The sequence below is a fragment of the Leptidea sinapis genome, chromosome 5, assembly GCF_905404315.1.
Source record: "Leptidea sinapis chromosome 5, ilLepSina1.1, whole genome shotgun sequence".
NCBI classification, from domain to species: domain Eukaryota; kingdom Metazoa; phylum Arthropoda; class Insecta; order Lepidoptera; family Pieridae; genus Leptidea; species Leptidea sinapis.
The window spans coordinates 13,030,290-13,047,284 of record NC_066269.1 but is presented as its reverse complement, the minus strand read 5'-3'; positions in this window follow the sequence as shown (position 1 = coordinate 13,047,284).

Sequence of the window (16,995 nt, the reverse complement as noted above, 5' to 3'; positions counted from 1 at the left end):
AAACTTTTTTGTAACTTTTTTCCACTATCAATTAAGCTATGTAAGAACTCGATGTGCAGTGATTCCAAGGCGAAACGAATTGCTACTTTACTCTCTCCTCTATATTATTCATTTTTATACATTTAAACCTTCTTCTTCAATCACTCTATCATTAAAAAAAAAGCACCTGAATGCATTGCGTAGTTTCAAAGATCAGCGACTTTGTTTTATAGGTAGTCATTCCATGGTTTTTACTAGGTAGTCATTCCATGTTCATTATTAATTAAAGTAAAACTAATTCTGACTATACAGATTACGTATGTGCTACGCAGTGTACGCAACTTAGATAGCAATACCTCGGCAGTGGCAGAGAACGCTCTAAGCTCCGACACGTCTCATTATATTAGGTTCGATAAGGTAAATATAGGCTGGCAATAAAAACTTTGCGTCTCGCAAGCTGCTAGAAGCCATAGAAATTGTCCGTCGACCTAATTTTAATAGAGACAAGGCTTGGGCTCTGCCACCAACTTGGAAACCTGTGTTACAAAACGCGTCTCGCAATAAGACCCATAGTTCTGATGATCACGTAGAGGACATTGTGAGTACATTCTGTGCACCCGTGGACACCAATAGTATTACAGTTTCAATGATACCGTGTTCGTCATCACCGGCGCACCCCGCAGCCCCCGCCCTGTCCAGCCGTGCACTCCGAGCTCAAGACCGCAGTAAAAGGTGGGACGTTATCGCGAACCCACCACACTCACCCTGATGAAGGACCTCCGAATGGTACGGAACTAGTCGGTACCGACACCGACAAAAAGAGTAAAGCCGTATTAATAGATAATTGAATAATGACTCACGAAAGTTTTAATAATTTAATATTATGTATGTTTGTCAATAGCTACTATACGAGTGCACTGGCTGCTCGCCAGTATAAAACTTTACTTTTGTGCTCTGCAACCTCTCTCCTCATTAGGTGCATGTTTGAATGCTTACGTAAAAATAAAAACTTGGAAAATAATCGTCCTATATTTGTTTCAATTAAAACTGTTATATAATCTGATAGTTCCTTTTTGCAAATATTGAATTTCTTAAGTTAAGACATATTGGCAATTTATAGTTTTTGAAGTTATACATCTTTAGGCGCGTTATGAATAAAATATGAGAGTGAAATTTTAAGATACGAGCGTATCAGTGTAACACAAAAGTAACAGGATGAAGTTGGTTAGTAAAATTTTCTGACGTTTGCGATACTCGTTATATTTTTTTTGGTTTTTCCGTCCATTATTAGGACAGGCAAAGGATTCAATCCTATGCAGCCGTATTCGTTATTTAATAATTAATTGTCAAAGCCATCTTTTTACGCTAGATTTTTATAATATTGTTCTTTTTACAAACGTAGAATACCAGGAGCAATAAATAATTTAAAGAATTTTTGCTTTGTTACGCCAAAGAAGTATAACTTCTTGCGTGCATGCATAAGTACACACACATTTTTTTTTTCATTTAAGAGGTTTTGTTTAATTTTTTACGAGTCACCTGTGTACTATACCCATTACGTACGTAGATTTTATCTATGTTTTGAGAAAAAAGGATAATTAGCGAGCTATTTTCTGGTAAGTGTCACCGGGCATTCTCTCTTCTGGCATATATTCAGAAGCTAACTGGAAATATAGGGCTTGTCAAACCTGCGTTGTACAAGACACAAAAGTTGCATTTATCACGGGGAGTGTTCCGAAGAGCTATTTAACCTGATTCCTGCCGCCGAATTCCACCTTCGCACGACACGCCACAAGTTAGGATATCATCTCCACCATCTGGATGTGTGGCGGTCCTCCACAGTGCGGTTTTCAAGGAGCTTTCTTCCATGTACTACAAAGCTGTGGAATGAGCTTCCTTGTGCAGTGTTTCCGGGACGATACAACATGGATACCTTCAAAAAAAGCGCGTACACCTTCCTTAAAGGCCGGCAACGCTCTTGTGATTCCTCTGGTGTTGCAAGAGAATGTAGGCGGCGGTGATCACTTAACACCAGGTGACCCGTACGCTCGTTTGTCCTGCTATTCCATAAAAAAAAAGACCGAACTCCATGATTCTGAAATATTAGCAGATAGAAGTACTATAGATACTATCAGTGGAAAGTTGCACGAGCAAAATGTTTGTATATCGTTATAATAGGTCGCCATGCAAAACACACATGCTCTGGGCGTTGTCGAAAGCTGCCCCTAGTTACTAAAAGGCATAAAAGGCATTTATTTTCTCAAAATTGATTCCTTTTGAATTCTTTTTGATGTAATTTCTAATATACTAGATACTACTACCGCTTCGGAAACTCGGTAGGCGCTCTGAGAGAGAAGAAGCATTCTTCAACCAGCCTTACCTGCTACCGCTGCGCATGAAGATTGAAGATAAGAACCCTCTTAAAACTCCCTCACTTGAATTGAATTCCTTAGACATTGTAAACTTTTAATACTAACATAGAACGCTCATAAAACTTTAGTACTTAAGATAATGGATGACTAGAAGGAAGGATTCTCATGGCTACTAAAAATAGATAAAAAATATTATGTTTTATAATCGTTAATAATAAGGTTAAATAAAAGGTTTTTATTCGCTCTTCTATACATTTGAATATGTTCTATCATTTTCACGAAGGTCTGTCATTTGAATGAATTTGAAATATTTTATAGGATAATTGTATTTCATGGAAGTAGAGGACGCATGGGTAACTAGAAGGTAAGTGATCACTGCTCCGTATAGGGTTTTACTCAGATATATCATACAGGACCAGCCTGACAGAGGCGTCATTGCGCAATAAAGCTCTTTCCACAGTACCAGGAACAAAGTTCCTTGAAAATTCTGGATTCTAAACTGATGCCAAGTAAAACAGATCTCCATTCCACCATGAAGTCAAATGGATTGAGCTTCCAATGTCATGACGGAGTAATGTAATACGGTTCATTTAGATGAACCCCATGCATCTTGTTCATAATGATCAACAATTATGAGGTGCAATAGTTACTTTGTTCAGCATTTTTTACTTTTTAATATACTCAATTTGCTACCAACTATAAAGCTTTCATTTCCCTTTTCATCCCTCATAGGTCAAAATTTTAAAACGCTAGATCATGTTTTTTTATCAGGTGCCTAAATACAAATTTTCATCGTTCAAATTGCAGTGCCCCTCAGAATTTTTGGGGTTTTTCAAGAATCCTGAGCGGCACTGCATTGAAATGGGCAGGGCTTATCAAATACCATCATCTGAACGTCCTGCTCGTTTCACCCCTTATTTTATCCGTCCCATGAAAAAATTGCAATAATTTCCATCAAAACATTCCATTAATTAAGTAAATACGTAATGATTAACTGATTGCAATTCTCGTTCAGTCTCGTGAGTATATTGCAATTGGGTCAGTCGTGTTCCGTGTCCCACGGTGCCGTGCAAGAGCCGGATTAATATCGGATTCTGTAGGGCGATGCAGGGTTTCTAAAGTAAACTTCGTTACTGTTTGTTGCTACAAATTCAAAGGTATTCCAAAAATATATCTTTAATTTGACATTTAACTTATTAAAAAAATCCCTTTTTCTTTGATATCTCATTTTCTGGATTCAATAAGTCAAAAGGTAATGAAAAATTGCTTCAAAAAATTAATAAAAATGAAATTTATTAAATGAGGCGTTATTTTTCGGAAATCCATTTTTATCCAACCGGAGTTTTTTTTAAGTGTGAATTATACTAGATTTGTCTATATTTATGTGTCACTACACGAGATGAGTGTAGTGACACATAAAAGTCAACATCTCCTGAGGAAGTCTACATCCCCAGGAGATGTTGACTCACTAAATGCTGACATCAGAATCTTATAAGTTCATCTGTCAATCTATATTGATATAAGCCCATTTTAAACCGACTCCGAAAAGGAGGAGGTTCTTAATTCGATTGATATTTTTTTTTAAGTATGTACACCGATTACGATGAGATTTATGATCTGATTTTCGTGATTTTTCTTTAGTTTGATGCGTAATGTTTACCTTTTGGTCCCATAAAACTAACGTTTACATAGTTCGGGCCAGTAGTTTTCAATTTATGAATATTTTTGTTTACATGGATGATGTTATTATACTTTTTTGTTTTTTATGTACTGCTTTTTAGGAGTTTTCATTTAGATTGATTATGTATTATTATTACTAACCCGTTTGCCGATAAGTGGGTCTTAGGCTACCTGTCATTCATAGCTAACAAACGTTCTTCACGATATTTCAGTGTCTCACAAGAACGTGAAATGTATATTGGTTTGCACGCGGCACCTTTCGTAGGCCTACCCATAGCTACTTAAAAATATTACTATTTATTATATCACAATAAAAAGTAACAAAATCTTATAGTTTACCTGATTAAATGACATTAAAAAGTAAAAAATAAACAAAACTACGTTTAAAAACAACCGACTTCAAAGACTGAAATTTATAAAATAACAATACACCTCTTATGCAAATCTTTTACCTTAAATCTTATTAAAATACGACTATTTGCATGTACTACCTATTGATAGGGTTTAAGTCAATGCCTTGTTTTTGGGAACAAATATATTTAGGACTACCCATATTCTATACAAATAAATATGATTCGCTATTTGTTTTATTTCTTTCTCAAATATTAAGTACCAAGAAGTTCAAGTGATATGAACTTTTAACGTACTTCGTGTAATATTTTATTCGATTAGAATTATTTTTCCAAAACGCTGAAACATGTTTTACGAAAAATAACTTTTAAAGGATGCTTGCTTGAAAGTCGACAGAATTCTAATTAAAATTAAAATCCCGAACCCTTGGGGTTCGATTTTCTAATACCGTTGAAATAGGAACTTGTTTATTTGTATCGAAAAAGTGAAATACAATTTTGGAAAAACGTTAACTTCAAAGTTCGAAATCTGTGGATGTTAAATGGTCTTTTACTTTTAGGAACGTCTATTCTGTTTCAAACTTCTTTGAAAGTATGCCCTTAATTCCAAGTTTAATTTGAGTTTATTAAGAATTATATTCTATTATAATTTGTATCGAGAAAATCATAGTTAAATGTAATTCTGCTTGAGAATGTGTAAATGAAAATCTATTAAAATTCCAAGGGGAACTTAAGCAAGATGAATAAATAATATTTATTTGCAAACTGGATAATATCAATTATTAAGAAATAACAATCTATTAATTGTTCCAGATATTTTAAGACACTTTTATATGTTAAATAAGCATTTGTATAAAATTAAATCTTGTTTTTTTATTCTCTATTTTTTTCAACCGGCTCTTGTCACTAAACGGACAGCCGTCCATTACTAATTATATTTTCAATATAGTCACTATTTATTCCCTTAGAGTACAGTAGAAACAGTAAATAAAATAGGTAGAATAGAGTTCTTGGCGGAGATTCGATTTTTTATGGGAAACAAATACGAGATGAGTAAGACGTTCATCTTACGGTAAATGATACACCCTGCCCATTTTGTAATGGATAAATTGCATCAATTACCTTGGCATCTGCATTTTGATTGAACCTAAAATTTTGAGTGGCATCTCTTTTTTGATAAAAAAATTGCTCGGATGCATTTGTTGCTATAAGATTTTTTTTATGAAAATAAGGGATGAGACGAGCAGGACGTTTAGCTGATGCTAATAGATACGCCCTACCCATTACAATGCAGTGCCGCTCAGGATTCTTGAAAAACCCAAAAATTCTGAGTGGCACTACAATTGCGCTCGTCACCTTGAGACATAAGATGTTACGTCTTTTTAGCCCAGTAATTTCACTAACTACGGCGCCCTTCAGACCGAAACACAGTAATGTTTACACATTTCAATTGAAAGAGATATGAATGATAGATAGAAATGGTTCTATTCCATGGAGTGTGCAAATACGATTCATAATTATTAATTTAAAGCTGTATGTACCAATAGTAATTCAACCTCGATAGCTTACGATTGCTAATAAAGTATTGGGTAATAAATACCATCAACTAACAATTGAGTTGACAAAAATATGGCTTTTATGTTGGGCTAGGACTTGTACAATCTCTTTTTTTTTATGATAGTAAGGGACGAGACGAGCAGCACGTTCAGCTGATGGGTAATTGATATGCCCTGTCCATAACAATGTAATGCCGCCTCGGATTCTTGAAAATCCCAAAATTTTTGAGCGGCACTACAATTGGCAAAGTGGTTTCCTAGTCTCCTAGGACACGACTGCTTCCTCGCCGCTGGCTGATGGGCGCTTACCGGTACACTACCGGCGGGCTCGACCTCGCTGAGCGGCGGGCGCAAGCCAACCATGGACCTATCACCCTGCCGCAGTCCGCAGATTGCTCGCGACACTACGCAGGCTCGATCACACTGCAGCAGGACACCACCGGACATTACACCATGGACCAACCGGTCCCACCCAGTGCCCCGCCTGTAATTGCAGGCGGCGACTATATCACTCAAAGGGGCCACCGCGATCGCCCCGAACAGTTACCCCGAGAGAGGGCCTACGCGGAAGACCCAGGTCACTACAATTGCGCTCGTCACCTAGAGACATAAGATATTAAGTCTCATATGCCCAGTGATTTCACTAGCTACGGCGCTCTTCAGACCGAAACACAGTAATGCTTAAACATTACTGCTTTACGGCAGAAATAGGCGCCGTTGTGGTACCCATAATATAGCCGGCATTCTTTGCAAAGGAGCCTCCCACTGGTAAAATATAATAAGAACTCATAACAAAAGCGACATATATTATGGGAAGTGTTGTGATTCAAAGTTTGTAAAAGAAAGAGCTTCGTGCTAACTTTGGGCAAAGCTGAAGCATTTATAAATCACGTAACGCCTGAATATAAAATCAATCTTGTTGATTAATTTTCATATGAACGTTAGTAATTATGATTCAGGAAATAGCTCGCTATGCAGTTTAGTTCATTCTGTAATAGAATTTAATATTATTCAGTTTGGCTTTTTCATTAGTTTCTAAAATCAAATAGATTTGATTTTTCGAGTTAAAATTTATTAAGACATGCAGCACTTCGTTTTGTGGGTGTTAAATGAGGTTCTCTCTTCTACACGGTCGGCTTTGTATCGCTCGTTTGGGTAAGGTTGGCAACAGTCAAATAAGGGACTGGGATTAGTTAGAAAAAAAATCTTCCAGAGTCTTTTAAATATAATTAAAATCAAACTAAAACTCGAATTTAAAAAAATAGTGCAATTTAAATTAAAACAATATAGGTAAGGGTAAATAATATGTGATGCCCTGCAATTGCAAAGCAATATTTTATGGGATAGGGTTATATTGTATAGGTTGATGCTTACAAACCTATTAGTATTAGGAAGTAAACTTCACAAAAATATAAGATAAGTACTATTTAATACTTTGTCTAATAATTATTACCAATGCTTTAAATTCTTTTGTGCAATGTTTTAATATCATTTAGAATTTTCAAAATACTATCTTCGCGCCTCAATAAGGCTACTGGAAACCCAAGCGCTGACAGCTATTTCGGTCAACGGATCAGCCTTGCTATCCAACGCGGTAATGCTGCCAGTATTCTTGGTACGCTTCCACGTAATGATAGTTTTAATTTTATGTAGTCGTAGTATTGTAAATATAGTTAAAAGATTTGTTTTGTTTGAATAATAAACATAATATCTACTTATAGGTACCTAATTTATAATTTAGAATGTGAGTATATTTACACAAGATCTTGTGTGTGATTAATTTTATTTACTGATTTTAAAAAGTAACTTGTTATATACATATATAGGGTAGAATGTAAGTCTGAAAGTTTTTCCAAACATTTAAATACTTCCTTTATCTAAAAAATATATATATTAAAGTTAGATTTTTATATATTAAGTTTCATATGATCACACTATAATGAAAACCAACTAAGTCTTGAAGGGATGCGATAGATATTTTTACTTCATTCGTATGATCACACTTTAATGAAAATCAAATAAGTCTTGAAGGAATGCGAAAGATATTTTTCTTCATTCGTATGATCACACTATGATGACATGAAACCCTAACGGGTCACACATCACTAGCACCTTTATACAATCGGTATATCGTACAGTCCCAACTAATTGGTCTAATTAAGGAAAACGAAGCCCCTTTACCAATACCAATACCAAAAAACACCAGAGGAATCACAGGAGCAATGCCGGCCCTTAAGGAAAGAGTGCACGCTTTTTTTTTAAAGTCTACTAGATTATGGGTACCAAAACGGCGCCTATTTCTGCCGTGTAGCAGTAATATGTAAGTATTACTGTGTTTCGGTCCGAAGGTCGCCGTAGCCTGTGAAATTACTGGGCAAATGAGACTTAACATTTTATGTCTCAAGGTGAAGAGCGCTGTTGTAGTGCCGCTCAGAATTTTTGGGTATTTCAAGATTTCTGAGCGGCATGTAATGGGCAGGGCAAATTACCATCAGCTGAACGTCCCGCTCGTCTCGACCCTTATTTTCATAAAAAAAGTACCCATGTATGTATCCATATTGTTTCTGTATATTAATCTATATAAAAAAAACATTAAATAAAATTGATACTGTTACTATGATAGTAAAGTAACTGATGCAGCAGACAGTTTCAAGTAATAAGATTAGGAATTAAAAGTGATTTAACAGAGCTCTAGATCGCCGTCTCGAGTCGTGAAGTGCTTGCTTCGAGCAATACGTTTAAAGTTAAGAGTAGATTTTAAAACACTTACATTCAGAACATTGTGGAGGCTTTGTTTCAAATACACTTTTCAAATACACTTTTCTTTACAATGCTTTCTTTGAAATGGGTGAATAATTATTTTTAATTATGTAACTTGCTGTATACTTTATGCTATTTTTTTTATTATGGTATAGGAGGACAAACGAGCGTACGGGTCACCTGTTGTTAAGTGATCACCGCCGCCCACAATCTCTTGCAACACCAGAGAAATCACAGGAGCGTTGCCGGCCTTTAAGGAAGGTGTACGCGCTTTTTTTGAAGGTACCCATGTCGTATCGTCCCGGAAACACTGCACAAGGAAGTTCATTCCATATCTTTGTAGTACGTGGAAGAAAGCTCCTTGAAAACCGCCACAGATGGTGGGGATGATATCCTAACTTGTGGCGTGTCGTGCGAAGGTGGATTCTATGGAAGGAGGCTATGATTCAAGTATAGAAATTATGTAGATTATAAAATTGTAAAGTAAAGAATAAAATAGTTTATTAATATGTTATGTTACAGATACTTATAAATAATAATATTATAATATACTTGTTGCCGATGTTTCAATCTATTGCACAGAAACCAATGACCTTTAGATTTGTTGCATCATTTTACATTTTACATATTATATTGTAATTGAAATGATTTGTAAATCGATGTAAAGGTAAATCTTGATATAAAAGAGTGACAATGAGTTTCATGCTACTTCTTCTCATTAGCTCAACCCTTTACGAAGTAGCGGTAGATTCAATAAGATTTTTTTTTTGACATTCATAAGTGTGAGTGCCGTGACCTACGTGAAACTGATTTTGATTTAATTTGAAATGATAGACACTAATAATAAAAATATAAAATTCATGAGTAAATATTTTTTTTTGTATTTGTTTCAGTTTATTAAATAGTGCAACTCTATTATAAATACCATTGATTTGTATCGATCATAATAGCATATTATAATAAAAAGAGTTTTATAATTTTGGAAAGTAATATAACAATAAAATATCTTAGACGTTAATACTATAAATAATTTTGTGATTTGAATTCGAGAACTACATTTAATTAAATACAGTATTTATTTTACACATTATAAAATTAATTGTATCCCGTTTTTTCAGGTTACGAAATCTCATGACTACTATATTATAATACAAAGTCCACCACCGCGTCTGTCTGTCTGTTCGCGATAAAGCATACAGCACCGATTTTCATTCTGTTTTTACCAATGATAATGTTTCTTGAGGAAGGTTTAAGTATATTATTAATTGTTATGTGGTGTTGGAAAAAATAAGCCGTCTGGGAGCTATCAACGAAAACACCATCTAACCCTTTGAGATATAACAAAATAATGTATGGTGGAATTTTCTATCTTCCATTGCTATCTCTATCTATTAAGAATAACATACTAGATTTATTTATTTTTTCTATCGACAGAACAGCGTCTTTCGGATCAGCTAGTTGTGTATTATATAATATTATGAAACCAAAAAATATTTGAGAGGATGTTTCATCATTTGAAATTTAATTAGTTGTCAAAACTCCTTCCGGTGGGAGGCTCCTTTGCACATGATTCCGGCTATTTTATGGGTACCACAACGGCGCCTTTGTCTGCTGTGAAGCAGTTATGTGTAAACATTACTGTTTTTCGGTTTGAAGGGCGCCGTAGCAAGTGAAATTACTGGGCAAATGAGACTTAGCATCTTATGTCTCAAGGTGACGAGCGTAATTGCAGTGCCGCTCAGAATTACCGGGATTTCAAGAATCTTGTGCAAAACTGCATTATAATGGGCAGGGCGTATCAATTACCATTAGCTGAACGTACTGCTCGTCTCTTACCTTATTTCCATAAGAAAAAACAAACCACGTCTTTAGCTAAAATTTTGGAGTTTTGTGCAAAATGGCTGACAAAAAATGTGCTGAACAATGTGTCACGTCTCGTATTTTCATAAAAAAAATTACCAGATGAATTGCGTTAGGTTTTCGAAAATTATTAAAAAAGAAAAACAGTCGATATAATGAATTACGATATAGCCATCGAAAAGTATTAATTACATTTGGTGTCAGAACTATCTTAGTAACCTTTTTAGTACATAACTCAATGACGTTCACAATATAAACAAATCACGTCGACTAAACACAAATTCGAAATATGGAAAATGTCTCAAATTACACGACGATAAATTTTATTCAAAGTCAAAGAGAGTTTATTCAATTAGGCTAAAACTAATTTTAGCGCTTTTGAATCGTCACTTAAAATATTTATGCCATACCCTGTTCGTAAATAGTTGACCTCGTGAGAAGAACATATAAGAGACTCAACGACCACTCTTTTCAATCAAATAGAGTATTTTACAATGGCTGTAATATATATAACAAATTAGTTTGTAAGGTGCTACATCCAATATATGAGTCGTCATTAAATAATATAAAAAATTTCCTAAAAAGTAATAAAGAATTAACTGTATAAATGTAAATTATCGTATATTGGATACGTCAACCTTTGGAGCTTGAATTCATTGTTTCTGTAAGATAAGGATGCTTCGTGAACAGGATGGTCGTGATTACTGTCACAATTAGTAATTTTATATACATTGCAGCATTTACTTATTTATTTGGTTGCTTAAAATAATTGTTGGTCAATAAGCAGTAATGTAATGCATTTATTCAGTTTAGCTTTGTTTTTTTTTCGGACAATGATAGTTGGCACACGCCTAACAAGAAAAGTGTACTAACATTGTCGTGAAGCACACTTTTGCCGATACGCTATGAGATATGTCCACGAATGATATTATGTCCTTAATTGTATGTGTATAAAAAATTATTGGCATTAAAAGTTATTTGAATCCATAGTAATATTTGAAAGCTGATGAATTTTTGATTGTTCATTAGAACGAACCCAGCTAATTAAGGATTTGTAAAGAATAGTATAAGTTATAGGCCTATAGTATATAAGATAATATATTCGTACAAAGCAAACCTGGCGGCGGACTGTCATTGACAAAGACATCGGAAAGACCTGGAGCGGAATTAAGAGAGATGCTCACGACCCATCGTGATGAAGATGCACTGTGGATGCTGCTCTGCCCCAGCTAGGGGATACAAGAACTTATACAAATGAATGATAAGGTATAGGCTATCTAACATAAGGCTGCACTTGGCATCTCGTTATTTAATATTGAATTTGGCATTTTTGACAAAAAAATATTACTTGCAGATGAGCAGGGGATCAGCTAGTTAAATAACGCTATAATTATATACAGATTAAGGCACCTAAATAAGTGGATGAGATAAAAATAATATTTTTGAAGAAAAGCAATATCTTTAAAAACGTGAGTGTACAAATATATCTAAGGCTTCGACTGAAAAGGGCATAGAACTCATTGATAAAGATATAAGGGTGAAATGTGGCGACACGTAGGAAATGAGGTTAAGAGCTACAGGCAGTGATAAGAGACGATTCTATTAAATGAAATACGAAATGTCCTAAATATATTTTGTCACTTTTGACTTTTATATGAAAGATTTATTTTATATTCTTCAAAAAGGATATTTAGCGCTTTTAAATATTCGTAAGCATAGTTTGCGAATAAATTTAGTTTCATTATTCGCATTAGAGATGGTATATAATTATTGGTAGATATGATTATGGCCTTATTATTCTACATAATATTAGGCAAGCATTCGATTTTTTCACAATAGTATATAAAACTCTAGGAGTTACGTATTCATGTTAGACTCATCTAGTCCAGCCTAGGCTATGCGGGTTTGTCCAAAGGCCGATTGTAGAAACTAGTGTAGTATGTACTATCCTATCTCTGCTCGTGCAATTAATCGACGTTTCGCACTTGTTCCTTTATTCACGCTCAAGAAACCGGTAAAATTGGGAGAGATGGGCACGACGAGGGTCATGATGTCCTGCCGTCGAGTAATGGTGCCACACTACGTCTCTGCCTCCATTCCTCGCTACCTCCCATGCCAATTGTCGGGTGTGTGACAAGTCCATTACGAAGTATTAATTCCAATATCATTAAAAGAAAGGCGTGTGCGTAAACCCATACGACATAAGTCAACACTTCATTGAGACAAGATTAGTGATACCGTAATAATACAACTATAACTGAAAACTCCATTTAATCTGTTCGTCAGGAAATATTTCTCAATAGTTTTTGTTCTATCATTATATTAATAAGTATATAAACGCAAGTGGAGTAGGTATGTAAAACAATTCTTCTTATTTCGTATTTACTTCTCCTGATAAACATTGTAGCGGTGAAACTCAAACAAAGTATTTTCCATAACCATTCCGTAACTCGTTATCCGTGGCATATGAGAACTTGTCGTCCACGAACAAGTTACATGTTACCGCAACATTTTCTATATTTATTATTCAAAAGAACTTGATATATTTGATCCTGTTATTTTTCTGTTAGCTTAAGAACTTTTAGAATAACTTTTATTTGTTTTACAAGTGAACATTACTTAAGGAGCGCTGAGCATTAATTGTGTGGATATTTTTTTTTAATGAAAATACGGGACGAGACGAGCAGAGCGTTCAGCTGATGGACATTGATACGCACTGCCATTACAATGCAGTGCCACTCAGGATTCTTGAAAAGTCCAAAACTTCTGAGCGGTACTATAATTGTGCTCGTCAGCTTGAGACATAAGATGTTATGTCTTTCATTAGCTGAGGCACCCTTCAGAAAACAGTAGTGTTTACATATTACTGCTTCACGGCAGAAATAGGCGCCATTGTGGTACCCATAATATCCGCATCCTGTTCGAAGGAGCTTCCCACAGGTAAACTCCACTGGATATTGAATTAGATTGAGTCATTGATAGTGGTCACTTAATAGTAAGCGATCTCATCCCTTTCTGTGCTCTTCTGAGTCATCACAAGAGCGTTAGCAGAAAATATATTCAGTATTAAAGAAAATGGTATCTACAAACTTATATAATATTGAACATCATTCCTTTCTGTATCTGGAGAAGGGATTTGTTAGCTGCTCTAGCTTTTACTTTTACAGACATTATTGATAAAATACTGTGCACTTTTTCCACACAATAATACATTGTGTGCATTTTTCTATTTGCTACTCCAGATCTGCAGGTTATTGGATAGTATGAGTAAATCAAGCAGTTGACATGAAATGAAATGTTTGTCTATTGCGTCGAATGATCGTAAATTTATAGTAGTTTCGTCTTTTCAGTTAATTTAAAAAAGTTTCCTTAAAGTTAAAAAATCCTTTACACTGTATAAATTTTTGTCAACACACACATAAAAAGTATAATTTGGTGAATTGGAACTGATCTGGAACTTTTCCATAATATATAAGTTTATAAGGTGGTGTTGAGATTGTTAACCGATTATAACCAAAAAATTAAACCGTTCAAACAAGATTCGTACCATCAAAATGATCTGGTTGTGGAGTCAGAAGTAGGGATAGAAACTCAAATAAAAACATGTATCTTAATAGTATTTATTGGTGCCCATATCATAAGGCTCACTACCCAAATTCGAAACTAGGAAACGTAGCATTACAATTGTTTAACGACTTAAAACATATATCTTAAAACATCATCATAATCATCACCATCAGCCGGAAGACGTCCACTGCTGGACAAAGGCCTCCTCCAAAGATCGCCATGACGATCGGTCCTACGCTGCCCTCAGCCAACCTACTCCGGTGATCTTGACCAGATCGTCGGTCCATCTTAGATGTAGTGTTGGGGCCTACCAACACTGCATCTTCCGGTACGTGGTCACCATTAGAGTACCTTCCTGCCCCAACGGCCATCTCTCCGCCGAGCTATATGCCCTTCCCACTGCCACTTCAGTTTCGCAATCATTATAAAACATACCGCAAACATATTACTATATATCTTATAACATATGAACTGCTTATTGTAAATTTGAATTTTTTTACCACCAATTTCCAAGTGACGTAGGAAAAGCCCGCTGAGTTTCTCTCCGGTTCTTCTCAGGTTTGAGGTGTATACATACTATTTCGAGTGGGTGTTAGTTTTTGTCGTTACATAAGTGATTTTAAATCCTACTTTGAATAAAAATATTTGAATTGAATTTGAAAATATGTATGATATTTATTAGCTTACAATATTTTATATTTGTATTCAGTATCTTTTTTGATTTCGTCATGTTTGTCTGTCTATCCATATGTCACAGCCACTTTTTTCCGAAATTATAAGAACTAAACTTGGTAAGTAGATGTATTCTGTGAACCGCATTAAAATTTTCATAAAAGAAAAATAGAAAAAAAAACAATAAATTTTAGGAATTACCTAAAGAACTGGAACTCTAATTTTCTTTTCATTAAACGCATACGTGTGGGGTATCTATGGATAGGTCCTTAAAAATGAAGTTTCTTATATCATTTTTTTCTAAACTGAATAGTTTGCGCGAGAGACACTTCCAAAGTGGTAATATGTGTGTCTCCCCCTGTAACTTCTTAAATAAGAAAATGATAAAACTAAAAAAAAATATTGTGTACTTTACCATGCAAACTTCCACCCAAAATTGGTTTGAACGAGATCTAGTAAGTACTTTTTTTTAATACGTCATAAATCGTAAGCCTAAAAGAACTTTTATATTATGTTACATGCTGCTAACGGAACCCTTCATGGGCTAGTCCGACTCGTACTTGGCCGCTTTTTTTAATACTATATCCGATATCTTTTCGAGGTCCTGTAAGAATAAAACTGGTACTCTAAAGGTAAAAAACATATTGCTGTATTCGTTATCTACCATTTTAAAAGAGTGATAAAACTACCACATATTTTAAAGAGAAAAGTAAGAGCTTTGACTCTAAAATATTTATTAGATATGTATTCAAAAATACCGCTTGAGGAACAGAACTATCCATTGTTTGCAAGCGCTGATGCAACATTCTTAGCTAAACCTATTGTAAGCATTCTCTCGTGTAATATGCAAACATAGCCGCAGACTCGTCAATCATGGCATAACGTATTGTTTTGTATACAGTCCATATACATGGAAATATATATTGCAAAAACACCAAATTACGTCAATGAATAAATTTATCCTTTAGAGTTTAACTATATTAGAAGTTACAAATATTTCATGGTCTAATATTAGTAGGATTAAATTGGTAATTTAATATCCAAAACGCAAAAGAAAATAATATCATCAATACTTGTTTAAATCGCAGATGACTCAAGCATAACCATTTTGACGTATCATTATCAGCCGGAAGACGTCCACTGCTGGACAAAGGCCTACCCCAAAGATCTCCACGATGACGGGCCCTGAGCTGCCCTCGTCCAACGTATTCCGGCGATCCACGAGGAACAAACATAAACATAAACTTGTTGTGCCTACTACTCGGTTGGGTCAAGTTAGTAAGTCTTTTGTTGGGCGATGAATATGCTTCTACAATATGATCCCAGAAAATGTACAAAACAAATGTGTTACGAAATTTAAAAGAATTGTTAAAAAACGTTTGTGTGGGAAAGGTTATTATAGCATAAACGATTTTCTTAATGACACCACGGACTGGGATTAAAGCGAACACCCTCAGGCTCTTTAATTATAAATGTTTATTGTACGATATTACATTGTGATCCATATTTTATATAAAAAAAAAGCCCGCTGAGTTTCTTGCGCCCATTCTTCTCAGGTCTGAGGCAGTCTCTTTTGAATGGGTGGTAGATTTTGACGTTCAATAAGTGATTATAAATCCTATTTTGAATAAAAATATTTGAATTTGAATTTGATCTTGACCAGATCGTCGGTCCACCTTGTGGTGGGCCTACCAACACTGCGTCTTCCGGTACGTGGTCGCCATTTCAGGACTTTTCTGCCCAACCAGCCGTCTGTCCGTCGAACTATGCGCCCTGCCCACTGCCACATTAATTTCGCAATCATTTGGGCTATGTTAGTGACTTTGGTTCTCTTGCGGCTCCCCTCATTCGATTCATAGGGAAACTCCGAGCATAGCCTTCTCCATTGCCCTATGAGCGACAATGAGCTTCCTCATAAGGCCCATAGTTAGAAACCACGTCTGAGAAAATACTACAAGCCATGTGAAATCCTAGCGTTCTATTAGGTGCAGTTTATGCCACATAATATAACATGTGGCGTATATATATTATAGCCTCATATCTGTTTCGATAACCCTTTTGTATCAATTCTAAAAAATATACCATAATGCTAGATACTAACACTGTTTGAATTGTCAAGAATTTAGTACTCTGCCAGTGGGAGACTCTTTAGCACAGGATGCCGGCTAGATTATGGGTACCACAAAGGCGCCGTTGTAG